Here is a 13,783-nt window from a genome sequence, read left to right on the forward strand (position 1 = left end):
GCATCCTGAACTGTGTTTGGCAGACAAGCAAGGCTTTGGCATCTGGACTCGCAGCCAGTATAATCTTATGTGAGGCTTGTGCCAGTTGTCCCTATATGTTTGTGACTGTCCCTTCATCCATTTTATCTTACCACCATTCATCCTCATCTTTGCGATTAGCCAAAGGGACAGAAAAAAGTGAAGTAAAATAAACTAAATCAACCAATCAGTTATTATGATAGCAAAAATTCTTGACCACAAGAATAATTTACTGCTTTTTTATTGACTTCTTGAGCTACTTGTCGATTTCTTTACTTTTTCTTGACTTCCACGTCTTTCTAGACTGTAGGACACCCTAAATAACTTTGTTCTTTATACTCCTGCTTTACAATCAAATTATATTGAATATTGATAAGAATGGGCTACACCTTGTTCCATCAGTCTAAACCCTAAGTCAAAAAATTCTGCTTAGGCAATGAACAGTGACGCTATCAGAAAGTGGTCCTCAAACTTTGTTCATTAATTGCTTTCATTTTCCCGTTTGTTTAATAGGACATTTTTATCTTCTTGTGCAATGAATGAATCAAAATAAATTTCACTATTGAGTTTGGAAGCACAGTCCATAGACTTGTAACTTGCATGATTTTTTTCTGTTACGTATTTTCCTAATTAATATTATGTGACGCTCAAAATGCAAGACATTTATGATAATTCTCAAATTCCTCCCGGACGCTGGACATAAGGCTAAAATGTAGGACATGTCCGGGAAAAACAGGACGTCTGGTAACCATAAATCTGGAGTCACATTCTACTACTGCCAGTCAGTGCTCTGGTGGTACTATCTGGACCATAAGTTCACCAGGTGTTCCGACACTTTACCTTTTGTGGCTTGTATGTGCATTATTGCTGGTCAGTGAAATGTGGATGCGGTCACGATTGTTGACTCTGGGAAGCTCAAGGGTTGATTAATTGTATAATAGGTAAAGTTCTCTAGTTTAGTTCAGTTACATTGGCATGCTGTGCAATGCAACTCCATGACCTTTTCCCTCTGATGAGAAATCTCAGACCCAAAAGGATAAGTCTTTCCTTTCGTTTTTCTTGGAAAGCAACAAAAATGAGGCAACTGTCTGGCCTGGTTCTTCGAGAGGAGTGAGATGAGATGAAATTCCAAGTATTCGATCATTCCCCTGTTCATTGCAACACATACACACACACACACACACACACACATAGCTGCCATGCATAGGACTGTCTCTTCTTCAGTTTCATATCATTTTTTTACAATTAACATTTTCATATTCTATGGAAGAACAATTTCAAAGTCTTGAAGTCAAGATAATTGAAGGAACAGTACACAGCAAATAGGAGAAAACATGACTTTGGATTTTTTTATAAGCATTATTATTATTGATCATTTATGATAGTGATTCAAATTCTTTATTCAATATCAAGTGATCTTACATTAATGATAAGAAACCTTTACACCAAACCAAAGCATTGTTTACATTCCTTCTCATGCAGGGAATGGCAATACCATATTTCATGCCTGTAGAATAAGAGAACATGCACACAGATATAAACCAAATCTTCAAGAAGAAAACTATTGATTAGAAATTTGATTTTGTTCAAAAGTTCATTAACATTAGCAGCAAGAATAATGAACATATTTGAAAAATGCTTATGCAATTTAATTCTTGCAGTAAATGTTAAATCTTCCTTTCTTTATTTGATTTATTTTATTTTACTTCGCGTTTTGTGCCTCTTGGCTAATTTGCGAAGATGGGGATGAGTGATGAAAGGATGAAATTGATGAATGGACATTCACAAACAACCATGCCCGAGCAGGATTCGAACCCAAGACCCTTGGCCACAGCCCGATGTACTAACCACTCAGCCACAGGGTCCGACTAAATGTTAAATCTTAAAGGACATTTTGACATTTTTTTCATGTCACGATATCCAGAAATTTCTAGAAGTTCAGAAGGTTCATTTCTGTCTTAGTGACCACTGTACCAAATATCGCATCAAGTTTTGCATTTATAGAAATGTTACAGGGAAAAAATTCGGACATTGCAATGAAAATTATTAACTAGCATTACAAGCATATTAAATTCTAATCCTGGAACTCAAAACAATGCCTCTAGCAAACAATTTGGGGCGTGACCCACTGCTGGAGGCTAAGTTGGGCTCGAAACTTTATTTTCTCTGTTTTGAAAACCTATTATATTTAAATTACTAAAACGTATTACTAACAATTTAAATTCAACTCTACATTTAAACTACATTTAAACTCAACATTTCAGTTATTCACGGTCTATTATTTCATTTTACTGGCACCTCTGATGTTTAACTCAATGGAATTGGATATCTGTCATTTTCGTTTTGGTCGCAGCAATGAGATCTTAACTATCTGTGTCACATACATGTAGACTTAAAGTGTCATTTGTTATTTTAGACTGTACTCAGATTTATTATTTACGTTAACCACCATTGAACCCTACTTACCCCAGCTTATGTGAAAAAGGCAGCCCTGACCGCCACATTAGTTTAGTGGGTAATTTTGTTTTCTAAATTTCAGCATGTGTGTTTAGTTAGATATTAGACTAGAGTAAATTAGTCTTTTAAATTACATATTTACTTTTCTAGAATGAAGTATGTGTCATTTGTTTAAGCAAACATAAAATAGAGCTTCTTAAGTAATACTCAGTAAGAACTTAGACAGTGACCACAGGCCACTAGTAGATGTGAGGAGATGGAAAGAAAAAGATAGAAGGGAGGAACAAGAGAGAAGGATAAGAGTGTGGAAATTGAAGGATAAGATTACTAAAAGAGAAATATCAATAAATATTGCAGACAAAAGTGCCAAGAGATGAACCCAAAGGAGTAGAAGCAGAATCGACAAGATTTAAAACAGAATTAGTAGAGGCAGCTGAAAGGTATTTGGAAGGACAAGCAAGAAAACTAAGAAGAAAGAAACACCATGGTGGAATGAAAGAACTAGAGAGGCAGAGAAAACAAAAATGATGCATTTAGAAAATGGTTTAAAGTTAAATCACAAAATGCATGAAAAGAGCACATGGAAAAGAAGAAGGAGGTAAGAACAGTAGTAAAGGAGCAGGGAAGAAAGTGGATGGAAGAATGGGCCAAAGTGCTAGAAGATGTACCGTGGATAGGAACAAGAAAGTATTTTATGGATTAGTGAGAGAGAGGAGAAGAGAAAGAGGAGACAACTGTAAGCTAAGGGATGAAAAGGGAAACGTTGGAGAATAGGATGAAGAAATAAGGAGAATGTGGAGAAATCATTTCAAGAAATTGCTGAATGTGAAAAAAGGAAATAAACACGAAGAAGTGAAGGAAAAAGAAAAGAGGATGGGAAAAGTAATTCTCACATGGAAAGAAGTGGAGGAAGCTCTGAAGAGAATTAAGTAGTAGATGAAGTGGAGTACCTGGAGTAGATGAAGTGCCAGTGGAAATCATACTAGGAGCAGGAGTGATTGGTGTGCAGTGGCTGTACAGAGTGTTGAAAACAGTGTGGCAAGAGAGAGAAGTGCCAAGAGATTGGACAAAGGGACTAATAGTTCCCATATTCAAGAAGGGTGACAGAAAGGCATGTATACTGCTTTTCCGGATTCTCTGGAGTAGCGACGCGCAGAGGGGAAAGCTTGTGGGTGGGGTCAGACTAGGTGGAGAAGGGTGCGGGATGAAAGCAACGAAGTGCTGCGCGGTGTAATGACCGTAAACCAAAACGCTTTCTGCTGCAATTTCTTCTTTTATTCTTAACAATGGCCAGTGTATTGTTTTACACAAATACCAAATAATATTGCACGTTTATTTGTCTTTTGATGCTACGAAGAACAGAAAAAAAATTAAAACAAATTTAAACATACATTTTGAAAAAAACATGCAAATAACCACAAGCTATGAAACATCGTGTATCAAAATGAGTTTTAAACAAGTATGAAAAACATGTTTCAAACACTTTGTTTCAAACATTTGTAAAAAAAACAAAGCCATGTGTTTTAAACTTTTCAAACAAGTTGTTCTCGAACACATTCAACACTATGAGGTGCTCTCCTGAATGCAGAGTTCCCCTAGACTTCCGAGCTGACATGTGTACTACGGAACTACTGAACCGCGAATGAGCCCCCTCCCGTGGATGCCTCTCCCCTCTGCACGTTCATTGGAAGAGGCGCACACCCTTCCACATGCGCACAGAACACCTTCGCGTTCTCTTACTCCAGAGAATCCGGGAAAGGAATATAGGAACTAAAGAGGAATAACACTTATGTGCAACTCAGCAAAGGTGTATGAGAAAATATTAGAGAAAAGAATAAGGGAAGTAACAGAGCTGAACATGAGAGAGGAACAGTATAGATTTAGAAGAGACAGATCAACAGTAGACCTGATACTTACTATTAGGCAAATGCAGGAAAGGCACTACGAGTACGGAAATGACTTTATTATGGCATTCCTATATATAGAAAAGGCATACGATAGAATGGACGAACAAAAATTTGGAAGGATCTAAGAGAGAAAGGAGTTGAGGAAGAGATAGTATGCAGAGTGCAGAGCACTTACAAGGCCAACCAGAGTTGTGTGCAGACACCAGTGGGTAGAAGTAATGGAATAAAACAGGGAAGTGCTCTTTCCCCACTGCTCTTCATAATCACAATGGTTTGATTGATTGATTAATTTGGTGTTTTAAGTCCACTTTATGCACAGTAAGGCTAATTGGGACTGGACCTACAGTTTAAAGTGGGATCTGAACCACTTTTGCCTCCACTGGGTATCGAACCCGGGACCCCTTGATTACAAAGTGACGAAGCTACCACTGCACCATCGGGGAGGCCCTATATATAATTACAATGGATGTGTTAACAAAGAGGTGGGGAAGAAGATAGGAGAGGAGGAGATGAAGACCCTGTTGTTTGCTGATGACTTAGTAATATGGGGGAACAGGGAAGAAGAAGTACAGAGACAGCTTGATAGTTGGAATGAGGAAATCAGAAGAGCAGGAATGAAATTCAGTGCAGAAAAGAGTGAGGTGCTAATAACAACATGAAACAAAGCCAGAAATGAACCTAGAATATAGATGGACACGGAAAAGTTGAGGGTAGTGGAGAGGTTCAAATATCTAGGAAGCATAATTGAGAGAAGTGGAAGAATAGATGAGGAAGTAAACAGAAGAGGGCAAATGGGTGGTGGACTATATCAAAGCATTTGAAGATTAATATGGAACAGGGATGTACCTATGATGTGCAAAAAGGTTATATATAACACATACTATGTGCTGATAATTATGTATGGAGCAGAGACTTGGACAATGACAGAGAGAGAGACAAAAGAAAGATGCAGGCAGCAGAGATGAAATTTTTAAGGAGTATATTGGGGAAGACTAGAAGGGATAGAATAAGGAATGAGGAGATCCAACAAACAGTGTGTGTGGTGAAGCTTCAGGACAGGATAGATCAGGCACAGATGAGATGGTTCAGACACATGAAGAGGATGGATGCAGAAAGACTACCAGTAAGAGCTTACATGCACAAGGAGTGGGAATATGGCCAAGGGGGAGACCAAGATGTCCATGGAAAGAGCAGATATCGGAGGGTGTTGGGAGGAGAGAACAAGATTGGAACACTGTGGAAAGAGAGGAGTGGTGGAAGACCAGGAAAAAATGGAGAGGCTGACCTAGCCAGAGGCAGAAAATGGCAAAGGATGATGATGAAGTTGTCAATATTAGCAAAAATAGTATGATTTTAAAATGGGTGCACACCACTAGAAGTATTTCTGCCAGCTCCCATACCTATGGGCCCCATGAAGTATCCTTCAAGGTGGGTCCTGGACTGAAAAAGTGTGACAATCACTGCTCTAGCAGGTTTAATCCTGAAACAGAACTGCCAGAAAATGAATTATCATGCTACCTAAATTTTAGGCACTGTCATCAAAGAAATAGTAATGAATTTACAGAACTTTATATGTTGAAAACATTTGAAGTTCTACAACAGGAAAAAAATCATTCATGCAAAACTACACCTTCTTGACTAAAACATGGAAATTTATTTTTATTAGAGCACTGCAGTTATACTGTGAAAGAGAGTGGTCCTAAAGTATGACTGTCATACAACAGATGAGTACATGGTTTGTATAGAATGTAGACAATCAGTATTTATAGAACATATGATTCAACTAAATTCTCAGCAATACAAGGAAGAAGAAGAAATATCCCCACCCAACACATGGCATACATGGCAAAATGGTTAGGATAAATTACATCATTTATGATTAATACTTACACAGAATCTGGGCTCATACCAAATTGAGAAAGGTTTCCAGTCTAGAGCAGTTATTGTCAGTTGTCTCACAAGCAGCACATGCAATTCAGTCTAATAGAAAGGGAGAAAAAAAATTACATTTATGATTGGGATGGCACCAATTAATAAGTATACACAATATTATTATCGAATAAGTGCATATCAGTATGCAACTTTTATTATCAAAATCACTGACAAGTTTACCAAACAAATATATTTTCTCTAAATATTGTGAAATTTGCACCAACAATTGAGGCATTGAATGATAGAAGGGGCATTTTATCTCTTCTCTCACTCCACAGGCTGAACACTGACTCTCCCCACATTCAGATCTTGGCCAATACATGGTTGTGGAGCCAAGCCACAATGACACTCTTAGTGAAAATATCAATAGAACATGAAAAGATGTTGCCAGGCACATGCATTCCACCATAAAGCACAATTTTCATACGTTTAATCTCTTACCACATTCAATGCTTCAATTTAATCACACACATTGTAATTATTTTTGTGAAATGATGCATTTCGAAAATGGTTTCAACTTGAATCACAAAATTTACAAAAAGAGTACATGGAAAAGAAGAAAGAGCAGTAGTAAAGGAGAAAGGAAGAACGTGGATGGAAGGATGGGCCAAAGTGCAAGAAGAACATGTAGATGGGAAAAAGAAAGTATTATAAGATTTAGTGAGAGAAAGGAGAAAAGAAAGAGAAGACAGCTCTAAGTTAAGGGATGAAAGTAAAGGATGAAGAAATAAGAAGAACGTGGAGAAATCATTTCGAGAAATTGCTGAAATGTGAAAGAAGGAAATGAACATGAAGAAGTGGAGGAAAAATTGAATTTCACATGGAAAGAAGTAGAGGAAGCACTGAAGAGAATGCAGAGAGGTAGATCACTTGGAATAGATGAAATGCCAGGGAAAATGATACTAGGAGCAGGAGTGATTGGTGTGCAGTGGCTGTACAGAGTGATGAAAATAGTGTTGCAAGAGAGAGAAGTGTCAAGCGATTGAACTAAGGGACCAATATTTCCCATATTCAAGAAGGGAGACAGAAAGGAATATAAGAACTATAGAGAAATAGCACTAATGTGCCACTCAGCAAAGGTGTATGAGAAAATATTAGAGAAAAGAATGAGGGAAGTAACAGAGCTGAACGTGAGAGATTAACAGTATGAATTTGGAAGAGGCAGATCAACAGTCGATCTGATATTCACCATAAGGCAATTACAGTAAAGGCACTACGAGTGTGGAAATGATTTGATTATGGCATTCCTAGATGTGGAAAGGCATATGATAGAATGGACAGATAAAGGATTTGGAAGGCTCTAAGAGAGAAAGGAGTTGAGGAAGAGATAGTGTGTAGAGTGCAGAGAACTTACAAGGCCAAGCACAGCTATGTGAAGACACTAGTGGGAAGAATGAAGTGGTTCAGTATAAGTAATGGAATAATACAGGGAAGTGCTTTTTCTCTACTGCTTCTCATAATTGCAATGGATGCAAGTAACTAAGAGGTGGGGGAAGAAGATAGGAGAGGAAGAGATGAAGGCCCTGCTGTTCGGTGATGACTTAGTAATATGGGGAAACAGTGAAGAAGAATTTTAGACACAGCTTCATAGTAGGAATGAGGAAATTAGAAGAGCAGGAATGGAATTCAGTGCAGAAAAGAGTGAGGTACTAATAACAACAAGAAACAGAGCCAGAAATGTAGCAAGAACAAAGGTAGACACAGAAGAGTTGAGGGTAATGGAGAGTTTCAAATATAATTGAGAGAAGTGGAAGAATATATGAGGAGATAAACAGAAAAGGACAAATGGGTGGTGGACTTTATCAAAGCATCTGAAGATTAATATGGAAAAGGGATGTACCTATGACATGCAAGAAGGTGATATATAACACATACTATGTGCCAACAATTACATACATTGGACAATGACACAGACAGTTAAATGAAAGATGCAGGTAGTGGAGATGACATTTTAGGGAGAATATTGGGGAAGACTATAGGGCATAGAATAAGGAATGAGGAGATCCAACAGACAGTGGGTGTGGTGAAGCTTCAGGATAGGGTAGATTACCAGCAAGAGCTTAAAATGAACAAGGAGTGTGAATAAGGCCAAGATGTTGGTGGAAAGAACAGATAGTGGAGGAGATGAGGACAAGATTGGAACACCATGGAAATAGAGGAGTGGTGGAAGACGAGGAAAAAATGGAGAGGCTTGACTTCTATGCCAACCCAGCCAGAGGCAGGAAACAGTGAATGATGATAATGATAATGCCTATACTCGTTTAGTACATAATTTGTACTTTTTCTGATGAGTGAAATGGTAAAATGTCTAATCTCAGAAATGCAGCAAGTTAATGAAATAATGTATGTACACACACAGATGATGTTACTCACATAACACAAAATACATGTATAAATGATAAACAGCTGTTATGTTACATGCACAGTTACGTTCTTGGCATTATAAATTTGAAAGCAGAATTACCTCATCTATTTAAATATCTTCATTATTTCTGAAGTGTCATCTAATACTGACAAACACTAGAGTAAAAGTATTATTGCCAAATAACTCTCTTTAAAGTAATTAAATTAAGCTTCTATATAATATAGAACTACTGAGCACAGTATGGATTACTGATGAGACAGTGCTATGTCCAATCCACCCATCCAATTTCTAGCAACATTTCTTCTCCTACCATATCCAATCTGCCTCAACTTGTCAAAACCTCAACTTTTACTAGCTTCAAACTTCACCTCACCACTTTGCTGGAAACCTGATTGTTCATGAGGATCAGCAAACAAGTAATCACCATCAAAACCTGTGGAATATTCCTTCATAGAAAGAACCCTCATGAACAAAACAATGAGAATGAAGGGGTAACAAATGTGATGGGACACTCTGATTTCAGTATTGACCTAACAGTTTTGAAGAGCATATCAACTAGCAAGTAGTGTGACATAATCACTTGCTGGACAGTGTATATTGATGAGCAGGACACTTGTGATGGGTGAAATATAATGCCAAAATTGCAGCTCATTGGAGGAAAAATAAAGAGAAGACATATGTAAAGCAGACTGCAGAAAAAAAACCAAAATCTCCTTCATGTTCTACCACACTATAATTTCTTTGTAAGTTTTCCACTATTCCAACTTGAACCTTCACATTTAGTTCAGTGCCACCTAGTGATAAGTCTTTCTGTGTGATGATTATCATGACACGAAAAAACCAGTGTTGCAGTGCAATAATCATTTCAAAACAAGTTTAAGAAAAACTCATCATCTACGGACTCTATTCTAAGTGGTGTAATCATTTCACTGAAGGTAGGAGCATTTGCAAGTGTATGTCCAAAAAATGTTGATGTAACATTGAAATAAGTGCAGAAAGTATCAGGAGACCAAGTAAATAAAAACAAAAGACAGAGCATGTAGGGTGATTGTATTTCCCCAATCAACAATTTGGTATATTCTCAGAAGTGACTCTCACAGTGACTGTACAAATTACAGATGGTGTGAACCCTCTGACTCAAAGTGATTTTGCCAGGTTTGCAACTTCAATGAGGTGCAAGTTTTTCTCAGTGGGAGTGTTCCATGTCACTGGATCTTTCAGCCAAGAACTCCAGACTTCACGCCAATCATTTTCTTCTTAGGTGAATGACTTGGTGTTTGCCCCACTCCTCAGTACTACCTTAGAGGATAAAGAGCTGAAACTGTCACACAAGTGGATAGTGGAGAATGAACGGTCTGAATTTGACTATCACGGCATGTTTAGGATTACCTGTGGTAACTTTTGATTGTCATCAGAAGTAAATTCTCTGACACACAAGTTTCATTTCGTACCTCTTTTCACTTAAATAATTACAAAAGTCTGTAACAAGAAATGTTTAGAGTAACCCTGCACTTACTGGAGTGCACATGGCTGCAAGTGTTACATTTACAATTTCATTATAAGCTTCTAGAGTCACTACTTACGTCAGTGATGTCAGTTGGTTTATAGAGACCAACAAAAGGGTTATTTTCAACATTAGCTGGTAGGGGATCTTTGAAGAAATAGATGTCATCGAGTCTTCTCTTCATATATCCTGGACATGGATGAAACAATATGATCCGCATCTTGCTTAGCCGATTCCAGTCAGCTTTAGGATTTACATTCTGAAAGGAATATATAATTGTATTTAAAGATATCTGTTTGGTGGTTACGCGGAGATAAGAAATTAACTCTGATAGACTTACTTTTCATTTTTTCGCGTAAATTTCTTTCGCGATCGTTTCGCCACCTGTCTGGTGGCTTCGTCAGGCATGTACTGTCTTGCTGCGGGCAGCGTGGTTCCTTCTTCTTCTTCCGTTTGTGCTCGTGGCAGTGCTAGTTGACACAGTCATGCAAAATCCACATTGGAAAGGTTTTCAAAGGAAACTTATGCAATAGTGACCACGTTTGCCAACCTCAACACTAACCCCGGGGTCCTCAATAAAACCTGGCTTCCCGCTATCAGGAATATGCGCACCCACCCAACCTGCTCTTCCCCCACCACAAGAAACCAAGCACGGACCTCAAGCATTCGCAAAAAAGCCAACCTACACTTGTGAACAAGTGCTGCTCCATGAAAGCAGACGATGAGAGCGGGAACCAACGATTACAGCGGCAAAATCCCGTTGCACGGTAAAAGAAGAAAACACTACGGCCACACGGGAATGGCAGAAAGTGAAAGGACTGCGTCAACTAGAGCCACCACAAGCAAAGCAGAAGAAAAAGAAACCACACCAACTGCAGCAAGAAAGTAAATGCCTGACGAAGCCACCAGACGGGTGGCAAAATCGATTGCGAAAGAAATTCACGTGGAAAAATGAAAAGTAAGTTTATCAGAGATAAGAAATATATAAGTCAAACTCAACATAAGACTACTCAAGTTGTAAATACCTTGTACTTATTATCAAGTACACAAAAAATAGATAAATAAATAACTTCTTGAATATTTTATATTTCTAGCAAAGTGTGATTCAATTCAATGAATCAAGTTAGAATTATTTCTACAGCCTGGATTTTTAAGTACCAAAAACTGCCAAGTAAAATGACTGCAAGTAAAATGACACTGAAAATGTTTTAAAAAGGCATGCTAATAGGCACTAAAAATAGAAAAAGAGTGTATAATAGAAATGAACACTAAATAGTGTGAATAATGAAAAGTCGAAAATTCAAAATCTCTCATCCAATTTGAAAAAGAAAGAAGTGGTTGCAATTAAAGGCAGCATGATGAATCTATGGCAAAGATTCTTATAAGGAAAGGAGACTGAGACTACCTTACCATACTTCTAATTTGATTACTCACAATTTCATTGGCATTTAATAAAATTAAATTAAAATTCTATGTTTTAGTATAATTGCACAGCCTTCCAACCCTGACAGAGGGCTCTCACCATATTATTTGGAGATCACGTGGAAAGTATAGCTTCCATGAGAGCAGATATATTTATATACATTTTGGGGTCAGACTCATGGATTTCCATACCAGAATGAACAGCATCACATGCAATTTCAGACATGGTTGCATATTATTATTACATTGTAAAAGAAAAAAGAACATTATGCTGTTATCAATATTAGATTTCATTCTAATAAGAATGATTTATGATTAATGGAGTTCTATCATATTATTTTGTACTAATCATAGCAAGGTGGATGTACCTTATTCTTCATTCTCAAACACAGAATCAGAATGAGGTGACAGACTCCACAGAACTAAAACTTGCTGGACATAAATAATTATTCACCATTAAAATAACAAAATTTCTGTCCATAGACTGTCATAATAGGTGGCACTGAGTTTGGGGTTAAATGAAATCAAATCCTACTTAATGGGATTCTGCAAACTACTTTGATTTCAACTAGCACACTACTTCATATGCAAACTATTAAAAGGTAGTGCATAATGTACTACTGTGATGAATTTCTTAAGGAGGTATAGATAGTCCTGTTCTCATTTAGTCTGTCAACTCTTAATAGTTCAATCCCTTAATGTATTCAGTGCTCCTTCTTCTCTATTTTTAAATAAAATGTAGTGCTCTTTCCTCATTCCCTCCAGGCACCTACTCTGGGAGACACCTATACTTCCTCTAATTTTATGAAAGTCAATTTACATGTCAATATTCATCATTAGGGCCAGACTTTATGTCCTATAAAACTGTAAAATATGTATGTTATTATGTTATAAAAATTGAAAAATTATGTCATAAAAAATAAAAATATGTCAGAGACATACACAAAACTTGTTGTGTCTGCAAGTGCTAAATCTTCTTCAATGTTTTCCAGAGTTGATTCACTGTCCCCACTGAGGACACCGGCGATGTTGGTCAAGGTGCTGTATCCAGGATTATTGTTCAAGATATGTCTGAGTTTGTTTCTTACAAGTTCTGCAGTTTATTCCTTTGCTCTTGATAACTTAGTTTTCACTTCTTCAATGCTTTCAAGGGAATCATGTACACTGAGACCATTTGTCTCCAGCCGTTCAATAAACTAGCACCAGGAACCCAGAATTTACAGATTGATTGAATGATTTGGTTTACATTACTTCACTTTTCATCCACTTTTGGCTAATTGCAAATATGAGGATGGGCACTGATATGATGAAATTGATGAAGGGACACTCACAAACACCCATGCCCAGGCAAACCCAGCACCCCTGGCATCATAACACACTGTGCTAACCACTTCGCTATGGAGGCCAGGCAAAAATTTACAGAAATGTAAACTATATCTTCTTTCACTCTTGAATCTTGAACTTATTGTTGAACAACACTAACAGATGCAGCACTCTCAGTTTCAAAACCACCAACTACACCAGCAAGAATGTGAAGATTGGAGGAGTTATACTGAATTGCTTGAAGCCATGTTCCCCACCATGTGCCAGGCAGATGATGTGGACAATTTTCGGATGAAGAACCATTAAGGCTTTTACTGCCTTCAGCATATACCTAGCAGCATCTGTTACAAGTAGAAGAATCCTGTCATGCAGAATAACTTCTGTATATAGTAGCTGCATTGAGTTTTCAATACAGTCAGTGATTGTTGAGTGGTTCACAATCTCCAACTGTTCAACATGCACAAGGAATATTTATCCAGCCTGTTCCACTTCCAGAATACCCAGCTCATCATTAACTATGTAATGTCCACAACAGTCTTGTCATTTCGTCAACTGATAACTATGCATCTTTTTCTTCACTTTATCTTGAGTGTTATATGTAGATTCACTTTATATATTTCTCACATAGGCTTGCTAAGTGTGGCCTCATGAGGGATTTCCTTGTCACAGAAGAACTCTTGAAGAATAGGCTCTTCCAGCTTCCAGAGATGGATACCAGACACAATAAATGCCTTGCTCAGATCTTTGGAGAAAGAGGTCAGTCGATTGCTCTGGCCCAGCACCACATTTTGAAGTAGTGCCTGAACTGCATTGTTTTTCTCTCTTAACAACTTTCTTTGTTGTTTCGGCACGTCT

The sequence above is a fragment of the Lepisma saccharinum genome, chromosome 2 (genome assembly GCF_977018435.1).
Source record: "Lepisma saccharinum chromosome 2, izLepSacc3.1, whole genome shotgun sequence".
NCBI lineage: Eukaryota > Metazoa > Arthropoda > Insecta > Zygentoma > Lepismatidae > Lepisma > Lepisma saccharinum.